Source organism: Ammospiza caudacuta, chromosome 5, assembly GCF_027887145.1.
Source record: "Ammospiza caudacuta isolate bAmmCau1 chromosome 5, bAmmCau1.pri, whole genome shotgun sequence".
Taxonomy (NCBI): Eukaryota; Metazoa; Chordata; class Aves; order Passeriformes; family Passerellidae; genus Ammospiza; species Ammospiza caudacuta.
The window spans coordinates 71,754,297-71,766,941 of NC_080597.1; the positions used below are offsets into that span (position 1 = coordinate 71,754,297).

Sequence of the window (12,645 nt, forward strand, 5' to 3'; positions counted from 1 at the left end):
CCACATCCCAATGTCACTGGGTGTACTGAAATTCCTCCACACCCTGTGTAGATGGCATGAGTGACAAAGAGGGATTAATAACTGGGAATGCCAGCAGCATCCACAAAAGGCAACACGACACCAAAGAAGCACAAGGGAGATGCTGACAGCTGCAACAGGAACAGCTCTATTTCACAACGCTTATCTCACTGTAATTAATTTTGAAGCGAGTTATCTTTCCCTGTGACACTTCCGCACATCTCCCAGCTCAGAGAAAACGCGGCCCTGGGAGCCAACCAAAGAAAGATGTAAAATAAACTCTCCCGGGTCAAATTCCTCATGACACGTGGTTTGATTGCATAGGAAAGATGCCCTGGTCTGCCTGACTCAAGTTGTTTTAGCTGCTCAACAATTTTTCTTTCTGGTAGATGCTGCTAAATCAACATAAACCCAAATGTGATCAATTAACTCAAAATCTGTAAACAAACTAATAGCAAACTGTACTCACAGAGGGAGGTCCCCCAACCCTGCCTTAACACCAATTTCCTCATGGGTTTTGGCTTCAGTCTGATTTTGAAATTAGTTTGAGTTAGCTTGTATGATGTTGAAAAATTTGGAAGGAAAATCCAAAGTCCCACTGCAAGTCTTAGACCATGTTCACCGTCACTAACCCTATTTTTGCCAATATCCAACAACTTTCTGTTGGGCTGATTGGGTATGTCAGAGTTTCCAGGGCCATGACTCCCATGAGTCACCTGTTGAGCATGAAAATGAGCATTTACATATTATTTATGTATGCAAAATTACATTTCCTGCCTGTCTCCATGAGGCATGGTATAATCCCTGGCAGCAATCAGACTTTTTCAGGAGCTCCAAAATGTCTTAAGGGCAATAAAGGTCACATTTCATTTATATTTTTTCCTCCTTCTTTAGATTATGTAATAACAACTATTTCAAAGCATGCAATACTGAAAGTCAGTATTGGAAGGGAAGATAAAAACAGGAAGGGAGATAACAGCACAACGCAGAACCCTCACAAGCTGCATGAGATATGCACAAAGTCCTGTGCCACCACAGCCCATCCTCCATAACAAGGCCCCAGTAAAGATCTGGGAGCACCAAAACTGGACCCACCCCATTCTACCAAATTTCCTCTCCCAAAAAAATAATTTGGGTGGTCAGTCTAATCCTGGTCTTCCTTTCACACTCATGGACAGACAGAAACACAGGTCAGAAGAATCAAGCAATGAATATTCATGGCTTAATGAACCCCAACGTATATCTGTTAACAATGACAAAAACAAGATGAAAACATTAAGAATGTCTGCAGAAACTGAGAGAGAGGTGTCTCCTTTTCTTTCCTTTCCTAACAAGCAGCAGCTTGTCCAGGACTGAACAGGCTTACAGGCAGAAAAGCACCAATCTAGATACTGAAAAAAGTCAAGATCAGTTTCAAGAGCAGCATCTGCAGATACACAGTCTGTGGGTGAGCTTCTTTTGGCCACGGAGAAGCAAGAAAATCCAGTGTCAGCCTGGCATCTGGTGACCCTTTTTATTTTCTACTATCCTACGGAGCACAGAAGTGCAAGAATGAACATTCAGCTTCCTCAACCCCTTATCTCAAACAGGCTGTGCTGTGTCAGAATTAGCAGAGCACTCAGGGCAGCCAAATACCAGGCAATACCAGGCAAATCAGATACAAGGGACATAAGGGGCAATGCATTATTTTCTGCAGATTATTGAGCACAGAGGGAAAACCAGGATACTTTTCACCCTCTTTCTCCTATTCCCTTTGAAGAACTATGGACCAAAGAAGAGAATTCATATTTACATCCAGTAAATAAATGAGAAGCCAATGTGTTCTTAGGCAATCTGCAGTACAAAATAGCTTTCCTGGACAACTTTCAGGCCATATCAGTTTGGCAGAACTGTTTGATACACTTGGGACGTGTTCCAGCTGAAGTGTGCCATGGGACACTGATAATTCACCCTGTCCCCATGTGCAAAACATTCTTCCTACCTCTGACACTCCACCAATGACATCCCCTCAATGACAGATATTTGTCCAGTTGCCCTGGTTTAAAAAAAGTCCCATCTTTCAACACATCTCTTTTGTAAATACACTGGGAAAACTAAATTATCAACATCAACACTCTTCACTTAGGGAAAAAAAAATCCCACCAATAATAACCATGTAAACCTCTGTAAGATAACAATAATTCCAGAAAAAAACATGATAAGAGATTGGCCAAGAGATTTAAGAAACAACGTAGTTCTGATTCATATTGTTTTGCTGAACGATTCTCGACCTATTGGGTGTTTCCCTATCTGAAAACTAAATAAATAAAGGTACTCTCATGGATTCCTTAGAGATCATAGTATGAAAAGAACTGGATAAGAGCTGTGCTATTGCTTTTTTGCATTGAACTTTCCTGTTTTGCTTGATCTGAATTATGTTTCATTCACAAGTCATTGTGTGGTGTGACCTGGTGGAGGGCACTGAGACTGCTGCAGGATATTGCTCAAAAGCACAATATCAGAGATCAGCCTGGAAAAAAAAATAAAAGGCAAATTCTAAGGGGATAGAAGTACAACAGAGCTGTACTTCATTAACAAAAATGAAAAAAATAGCAGAGATAATCTGCTGGAAAATCTTTTCAAAAATGAATGAGACTGCATGACCACCTCTTCTTACTGGGAACTGGTTCATGCTCAACACCCAGGAAAAAGTCACCTGAAGGTTTAAATCACCATGTTTAGAAGGGAAGGACGGTCTTGTGATTAGAAGACTGAATTCAAGAGACCTGGCCCCAAATCCCATTGGGTTACAGATCTACCCTTGGTCTGGCACTCAGAGTTCTTTGGGACACAGATTCTCCTTTCACATTTATTTGCAGCAATGGGGTTTAATTTCATGTGGCTCTCCATGCACAACTTTAATTTGAGTTAAATTTGCAGGCAGTACACACAAATAAATCTATATGAGCCCTAACACTCTTGAAGAAAATTTCAAACTCCTTGTTTCCATCATGTACATCAAAATGCCAAGCACAAATTTCTCTATTTCCGACATCCTTGGAAAGATGAAGAGTAATAGTAAGATATTGAATAATAGAATTCATATTCCTGTCATTAAAAATAATTAAATATAGGGTTCTCCAAGAAGGGAAATGAATGTAATATGAAATTAATCAGTGAAGCTTCTGAAGTAAATGAATGGGTTATTACAGAACAGCACTATAGCAGGCTTAAGAGTATTTTCCACAAACCTTTATATGAAAAAATTCATAGTTCTTGATAAAATTACATCTTCTCTATATTTTAACAATTTATAAAGAGAAGAAAAGCTAGACTTTTGATAAACATTTCTGAGAAAAAATCATATTAGTTTTCAATTTCAATTAAAGCCCACCAAAAAAAATGAGGTCTATAAAATATTCACATAGTTTTCCATCCTAAAGGGCTTATGCCATGGCAACAAAATTATCCTTCATATAAAGCCCAATGAAATCAATAGATTTACAGAAAAACTTGTATTCATCTTCCTAGAAAGTTTCTGTTTGCCAAAGAAAGCTGATTTCCCTAGATGTTGCTGAACTGCTTCTGCCCTGGGATTGCACTGGTTTTGCTCAACCCAGTGACAGATGCTCATTTCTCTGACTGACAGTCCTGCCCTTCACATGGTCCAGCACGTTCCCAGCAGCCTCCCCACATCATTTTCCACCCAGGATGCTGCACCCAGGCTGATGAGAAACCAAACTATGCAGAAACAGATCACTGCTAAATTCTCTCCCTTGATGTGGTGGTAAAAAGGGAGATTGTCCACACAAGACAGATATTCAGATTGTCTGCAAACATCCAGGTTAGGCAAGACCTGAACCTTGCCTTGAGGTGGGTGCTGCCCACAGAGACACATCTGCAGATGTGCAGGTGGATACAGGCTGTGTGAGGAGCTCAGGGACAGCTCTGTGTCTCACCTACAGCACAATGGGGCCAAGGTAGTGACTATAAAGACATTTCAGGAGCATCTGAACCAGCCCTGATCCCACCACTGTGGCTTCAGGGTAGCCTGGAAGCTTGTACTGTCTCTGACAATGAGTATTTGGTAGTCAGGTACTGTAAATCCATCCCTGCTCCTGACTGCTCCTTCCAGAAAGCCCAAACTGTCCCCAAAGACACTGGAAGCAATGGGGCTCAAAATGTGCCAGCAGTTGAACCAAGGAAACTCCACTGCACTCCATTAGCCAAATGCACACTTAATAGGGAGGCTTTTGTCTGAAGTCAAACATTTTTTCAGGTCCCAGCTGCTGGGGGCTGATCCAACTCTTTCAAAACCTATCTGGTAAAATGGGAGTTTCAAAGAGCATCCCCAGTCAGGAATCAGAGCACAGAGCTCTCCTGGGTCCTGGGCAGGTGTCAGCTGCCTCAGCCAGGAACAGCCTCACTCCCAGAGCCCAGACACCCCACACTGCAAGGCCAGTGGAATAAAACATCCATGGAAAAAAGGCAAATAAACTGCTGTGACAGTACATTCCAACAGATAGCACTGTCTTCTGTTCTCAGTATCAGTTTATAGAAATACAGACTGTATATGGATTTATAGACTTGTATAATACATGCTGTATTTCAGAACACTCATTGTCAGCATATAAAAAATATATATGGGAGAAAAATAAAGTCATTTCAAAAGAATACAGAACCACCTAGATATGTAAAGCTCATAACTTAAGCCCTTGGGACAGGTAGATGGCAAGAGATTTTCCTCAGAGGTGAACCTAGTCCTGTGTGTGGCACAAAACCCTCACTGCCCTCTCTGTCCTGGTACCTTGGGTGCTCTGATGTGTGGGGCTCCATTCTGTTTGGCTGCTCCAGACCCATTTCCTCACAGTCTGTTCCAGAGCTCACTGCTCGCAGAATGTCTGGACTGAAAGAGGATCCTTGGCCGATCCCAGCCCAAGGAGCTCCTCTCCTTCACTCTGTGACCCTGAAGAAGGGAAAGCTGGCACTGCTGGCACTCCACATCCAGACAAGCTCTGGCACAGCAATAAACCTCTGCAGTGACAAGATTTCTCTGGGTGACAAGATCTGAGTGTCAGACAGGAGCAAGTCAGTCTCAGGGATAACACCCATAGGCTCCCACATCATTCCTGAATTACAATTAATTTAGGAATGAGAGAGACAGAAGGAGCACAGAGATGGATGCAAGTGGACAGTTTAAAACTGCTGATACTACTCTGCTCTCTGCAGCAGCTGCAAATGAGGGGATGAGGGCACCTCACCACTGTGAAATAGCAGGACTGGGGCTTAGCCTCTCTTAAGACTCAAGAGAGATGTATTTTTTCTACCATCCTGCTGGGCTGCTGCTTCAGGACAGAAAAGAAGCAAGCAGAAATTCTCAATTAATTGAATGTGGAAGAAGCTTGAAATCCTAAGCCTTAAAAGCTCAAAAGTCAACCAGTGAACAGAGAGAATCCAAACTATTTATTTGCCCAAACTCTTGATTTTAAATTTCCTGATGAGTGCTCTGTGAACTAAAATTCATTATTTATTTTCTTTTTTTTTTTGTTTGTTTGTTTTTACTTCCTCTAGAGAGAATCCTTAAAGGAGAAAAGGAGAGCTCCAAAGTTTGCACTCATTGACACTTTGCAGTGAAGCTGCACACACAGAATATGCATGAAAGGAGACATTTAGAGGTGATTCTTACCCAGCATTCAAATCTCTTTTTCAAAGAACACAGAAAGACTTTTTCCTGAGACACTTTACCTGGAAAAGATTTAATTTTTCTGGCATCAGCATGAACAAAATGCAAACTCTCAAAGCAGTCTATGCTGCAGCTCTCTGTAGGGCTGGCATGTACAGTTCTGCAATTTTGAAATTCTACATTTAAAAATCTCTGTTCAACCCAAAACAGTCCCTGCACTGTAGCACTTACTGCTTAAATTGCAACACAGAACAGTGATGACTAAGAGCAGAGATCCCAGAAACTTGGTCTAACCTCTTTCATCACATGAAGTGTCATTTTAATCTACATTTCATGGAAAAAAAACTCAGGCACCTTTGTTCAGCCACTGGCATGCCTAGAGGAGCCAAGATCAAACCAAGTCCCCTGACTTGTGCAGTGAGGCACTCAGATCCACACAGGAGGTGGCCTTGGATAAAGCTTATGAGGGGATGCAGAAGATTTGAAATGGATTAAGCACATGTTTGGAGATTGTTTATCCAACAGGTGATTGTTTCATTGGATTCTGGTGTGAGTTGTTTTCACTCGTGGGCCAATTAAGCAAAGGCTGAGATGGAAGAGGCTGCCCAGTGCCCACAGAGGCAGTGCTACAGGGCAGCAGAACTTCATCCTTTGTCCCAAAACTCCATTTGGAGATGGAGCCCACCTAGCAACCTAGGAGAAGGAACTGATGCTGGTCACAGTCCCTGATCTGCAGATCACCTTTTTTCTTGCTTGCATTTTGAACCCTCTGAGTGTCTCATGCAAAATGCATAACCACACTTGGTCTTGCTGCATTACACTTGGCTCATTATTCATGGGTGGACTTTGTATTTCCCCACATCAATAACCACTCACATCATGAGCAGCTATTGGCTAAATCAATGCCACTCACATCAGCAGCTCCACTGAAGGTGGATTCAGCTGACAGGCAGCCAGCAGGGCTGGGAGCTGTCTCTGCTCAGGTGCTTCATGAGGTACAGAAAGAAATTGATAATTACAAAATGTGGCAGCACCTGGGACGTGGGGTGATGGAAAGGAGGCTGGGACCTCCACATTTTCATTTGCTTTTCCTATTCAATTACTTTGTGACTTAGCATTTGTTTTTCCACTTCCTGTCTATTTAGATGACAAACTCTGCAGTTTTGTATTGGCAGGGATCCCCACAGCAGGGAGGAATGATGCATCTGACTCCACGTTCTCAGAAGGCTAATATATTACTTTATGATACTATATTATATCAAAGAATACTATACCATATTAAAGAATAGAAAAGATACTTACAGAATGCTAAAAAGATAATAATGAAAACTCCTGACTCTCTCCAGAGTCCTGACACAGCTTGGCCCTGATTGGCTGAAGAGTCAAAACAACTCACATAAAACCAATGAAACAATCACCTGTGGGTAAACAATCTCCAAACACATTCCATGTGTGAGCAAAACACAGGAGAAGCAAATCAGATAATAATTGTTTTCCTTTTCTCTGAGGCTTCTCAGCTTCCCAGGAGAAAAATCCTGGGCAAAAGGATTTTTCAGAAAGTGTGATTGCCTCACTGCAGGGTGGGGACTGTCTCATACTATGAAGCTGAAGAAAGAAATAAAAGTAAATAAAGCAGGATTCCAAGATGAAAAATAAAAACAAAGCAGATGACACCCTCAGCAAGGCTCTGCTCAGCTGCTGATGACTGACAGAATCACAAGATGAGTTGGCAAGTTAAGAAAATGGTTTTTACTCTTTAAAGTCCCACATTTCTGTGTCAACAGTGTTTTCTAAACAACTGACACTGCTGATTCCCCACAGAAACACAACTGCAAGATGAAAATAATCTGCCCATGCATATGCTATGGATCTTTTATTCTTCTTTTCCTTCTTCTCTGTTCAAATATTTGTTCATCAGAGTTCAGCACCAAAAACTGGAAACATGCCATCTTGCCCTTCTAATATTTTATAGAATACTGCATTTATTTGCAATTATATTCACCCAATAAAAAAATATTCTGCTTAAAAAAATCTTCCTCTAGTGAAATTTTATGTATTCTGGCTAGTTGTTTACTGCAGGATTTTTGTAATAAATTATTCTCACTTGCAGCCTGACCTTTGCAATTTTCATAATACAATAAAAAATAAAAAGAATACTCCTTCTGCAGATGTACATTCACAATGTGCTCATCTTCTCTTCCCTCTGTATTCTGCAGCAAACAGATGTCAGTGAGGACAGCTGCTGTACAAGCTCCTCAATACACTGATCTGGCATCTTGAATGGTGACACCTGAGCCTCGGATCCCAGGGAAATCTTTTATACTTCTTTACAGAAAACACATTTTTCATTTTGGGCTGAACACCAACAAGATATCTACAGTGCAAGCTTCAATCTAAAGATGTCTCCTGATCTACCATTAGCTCCCTATTAAAGATTCAGGCTCACTACAAAGTGTAAATCACAGAATATTAAAGATGCTTTTACAGCCTACCAGTCACTGAGGCTCTGTGCACCTCTCCATGGACCATCCAAACTGGGAAATACAAAGCACTCTTATCATTTCCAGATAGGAATGGGAAGAGAAGGCGAGAGCAGGGAAGGACAGAGAGCTACAGCAGTAGCAAGATACTTGCATTTCACATTTTGCAAAGTGGTGACTGCAACATTTCCATGTTGTCTCTAATTTCCTTACTTCCAAGTTTCCCTCATTTCTGTCTCAAATTTAAATAATCACCAGCTTTTGAAAGTATACATTTCTAGCACTACTTATTTTTTTCACTTTCAGTGTCCAGTTCTTCTTGGACCTTCCTACACAGGAGCTGTGTCTGCCTCTAGAAAAATGCATTTCTAATTGACTCTCTTTGTCCCTAAAAGCTTGCTTTGGCATTAAGAAAATCCAGATCCAAGCTATGAAAACCAAACAAGATAAAATAAATTGTTCAGCTATATGGACTCTGCAGGGGATGTGTTTCCAGCCCAAGAAGAGACAAAAGGGTTAATCATGGCTCAAATCACACTACTGACATAAATGTTCTCATGTGGACTCTCCTAGAGCACTTTCCTATGGATCTGAAAATATTTTGTAACAAAAAAATATAGTTTTAGATTCTCAGAAAACTTGAGTCACTCAACTGAGGACATTTAAGATCAATTCTGGGAAGAGAATTCAAGGTTTACTAATGTTTCCTCAGGTCACACTGTCTTCCAAAAAGCACAGTGACCCCTCAAAACCAAATTAATAAGCTGCATCATTACTTTGTTCCATGTTCATTATTTCTGGTAAAGGAAAGGGCCTTTTTCAGGGAAATCCTGGGGTTCATTTGTCACATGCATCTTCTATGCCATGTTTTTTTTTGGCAAGCGATCAGTGAGCTCATTATTTTCTATATCTAACTTAGTTTCTGTTTCAAAGTACTATAAAACAGAAACAACCAGACACTCATGCCAAAAAGTAAACATTAAAGAGACTATAAATGGTCCCTTTAAAAACTGATTTGGATACAACATAAAACAAAAGGCCATCTTAAAACTAAATGCTCCTAAAATAAACAATGAAGATCTTACCCCCTGCTTCGAGTAAGTATTTAAGCTAATGAGAGCTAGAAAATCAATGAGTAGATATTGAATTGCTATCCAGCCAGGCTTCAGACAGATTCTGGTAAACAAACACAAATCTAAAAATAAAAGTGATGGGGAAATCTTTTTTTCAGGAAATTGCACATTTGTAAGCAGAGGGGTGGGGGAGCGGGTGGAAAGAGATTCTGTAAAAGACAAGTGATGAGGAAGAGATCACACTTGAGATTTTTCCATCTATTGGAAAAGATGCTTAGGTCAGTATCCAGTTAATAACTGAGACACATCACTCTCCATGCTGGATCTTAAAAATCTTACATGGATCTTAAAAGGCTTACATGCCTTTGGCTCACATCTGCACACTCATCTCCAGCTGGTATTAAGGACTCCAGAGAGGAGAACACAATTCTCAAGAAGAGCCAATGTGGATGCAACTTCCTGTGAGAGGAAAGTTCTAAATATCACTAATTTATATAATTTTTATAATAACCACTTCTTGCTCTGAGACCTGCTTCAAATTTCCTTTTGCTTTATTTTGTGTAACTGGCAGTTCCACCAAGAGCCTTTGTTGTTTTAGAGAGCAGCCTGCATATATGGTATTACAGGAGAAAATTTAGATTTTGTAGCAACACCTACTACCACTACTCTCAGTGCTGCAGAATTTTTTTTTACTAAGCTGAGAGTTTAGACACCCCACAGTCGTGCCACACATTCATAAATTCACTTTTGCCAAAATAAATTGCTGTTCTCCTGGGCACGTGGCCATATTTCTCCAATGGAGCAAAACGGTTATGGCTGGAGTTTGCATATATTGTTTTATGCAATAATATCTGTGTGCTTTTGGGACTTTCAAAGACACAGGATAGATGATCCCACTGGAAAGTTGCAGCCACCTTCTTCCCCTCCAAACTGCAGTGTATGCAGGAGGTTTACGGCTCCCAGCCCTTCTTCTGTGCCCAGTTTTGTGCAGACCTCAGTGGCAACACAATGGCATAGAAAAGAGCCCAGCCACAGCATGAAATTTTCATTTCATTTGGAAAGAGATGAGATCTGTTCAATTGCAGCAATTATTCCCATGTTTTTCATTCACATCCTGGCAAAATCATATATGCAATGGTCCATCTCCAATAAAGACTTTTTGCAGTAGGGCATGAACTGGATGATGAGCCTGATGTGGAGTCAGTGCAGAGGGCAGGAGTAGAGCTAAAATATTCACAGGCTCACATTGCTAAGCAGGAAACCTGCTGGCCAATATTGCTAGTGCACACATTAGGTCCCTTTTCAGTGAAAAACATGAAAAGAAGTGTCCTGAATCTGCTAAATTACTTTTCATTGTGAATTTTGACTGATGCTCAAACCTGCAAACATAATTTACAGCAGAATATCAAGTTTTATCACCTCTGACACTTCTGAGTGCACATGACTTAGCACAGACACAACCAAGTATACAACCATGGATGAGCATGGTTCATCCTGGCATTAGGATGCTACTAGGGAACAGCAAAGAACCACCAGACCCCTTTTTTTCAGCAACCAAAGTAGAGCTGCACTTAAAGCCCCAATTTCCACACCAGCACTTCAGAGGGCACCAGCTGGGCTAGCACAACCTTTTCTGTGCCCTTCATATTCTCCTCTGAACAGAAGAAACTTCTTGTCTGTGTTTTATTTGATGGCAGAGATGAACTGTATTTTTGCATTCTTCTGTCTGCAAACCCATTGACTGCTGCCAGACGTGCAGCAGTCTTTAACAAACTACTATTCTGCAGGCAATTTCAGAAAATCAGATAGAGAACAAAGAGGCTACCAAACCAACCATAAAAATTCAGATGGAGAAAACATTATAATGAATAATATTAGGATGGCTCTACATTCAGAATTGGTGTCTCCTCACCCTATAAAAAGTCCATTACTGTGTGCTTTTTTCTGAGATGTGAGGCATGCAGTGTAACCCTTTCCATGATGAGATAAACAACACAGTTTTCAGAAAATATCTGCTTCAAAACTGAGCATTTCTACATAGAATACTTCCCTGAAAATTGAAAAAGAGTGTTCTTATGATTTTAAGACAGCTGTATTGTGTTGCTGACAAGTTACACAGACCTTGAAACAGTAGCAGTAGATTTTTTGTTTGCTTGTTTGTTTGTTCAAATAAAAAGGGTGATCCTGTGTAAGCAGACATTTATTTTGCTCATGTGTCAGAAGAATAGATGATTACACAATGCCTAACTGCAGAGTAACATATTTTAGAAAAAGGAATCAGGTGGTTTTACAAGGAGATAGTGTTGACTCATTTAGAAGTTCCTCAACAGTCCACTTAGTGCTCTTGCAGACAGATACTGGAAATGCAATGAGCTGATGCTGCTATATAAGAGTTTTACTTCCAGCTTTGTTTTCATAGAATGACATGTAATTTAACTGTACAAGCCCTCACTGCAATGTTTCTCAAAAAGGTATCAGAGAAATTGTGAGAGAACCAGGAAAACCACCAAGGAACACAAAACTAACTTAAACCTTGACTGACAATCCAAAGGTTTAAGTCCAGACAATCCTCCAGCTATCCCTACAGCTGGACAATTTACCACATTGTCCAATTTTTTTACCAATTTACCACATCACAGAGCTCACATTGGCACTGCCAGAAATCTTAACCTGCTACAGAAGCAGCTTCAGCCTCCCAAAGAGCAAGCAGGAAACTGGCCAGGCACAGTATTCCTTAAAAAACTGTGTCAAGGAAACTAAATAGACTGGATTATAAAGAAAAGAAAAAGATAACGGATGGATTATTCTCAGGGCAGGAGCCCAGTTTGGTTGCCTGATTTTTGTTTTGGCAGCTGCACATCCTGGGGATGCCAATTCAGGACAGATTTTACTTAAAGCTTCTCCAGTGTTGTGTACAGAAGAAGCAGGAACAAAAACATGTCTCATGGACACGCACATTTTTAGAAACCCAGAGGAAGTGAGCCACTTGAGCAGCTCCCAGGCTCATGCTGTTTGGCTTTGATTTCTCAGTTATGAACACGAGTGGCTTTTCACACTGAGTGGAAGTGGATCTGGGAAGAACACAGCTTCTCCAAGCACAACTCATCCAGCTGAAGGATGTAGAGTTTCCACTCCCAGCAACAGTTCTGGAGATCAAAGCAGCAGCCAGTCAGAGGGAGCCCAGGCATTGTTTGCTTCATAGACTCTTACATACAATTATGTAACACCATTAAGAGGTGTAATTATGGAGCCCAACCATGCATTTTTGTTGTTGAAGCCAAAGTATGCTTAATGGTGTAATTACTTTTAAAAAAGAGCTCCCACGACTAATTACATCCACAGGGAGACGAGCAGCAAAAAGCTTCATAGTGTAATAGTGGGAATGAATTATGTGTCTGGTGGTTTCACTCCT

At 40.8% G+C, this 12,645-nt stretch overlaps 1 protein-coding gene across 4 annotated transcripts in view; it reads right to left on the reverse strand.

Annotated features, from left to right (window-relative positions):
* The window catches only part of CAMK1D (calcium/calmodulin dependent protein kinase ID), a 221,597-nt gene that overhangs the window by 161,927 nt on the left and 47,025 nt on the right, over nucleotides 1-12,645 (reverse strand). The window lies entirely within an intron of this gene.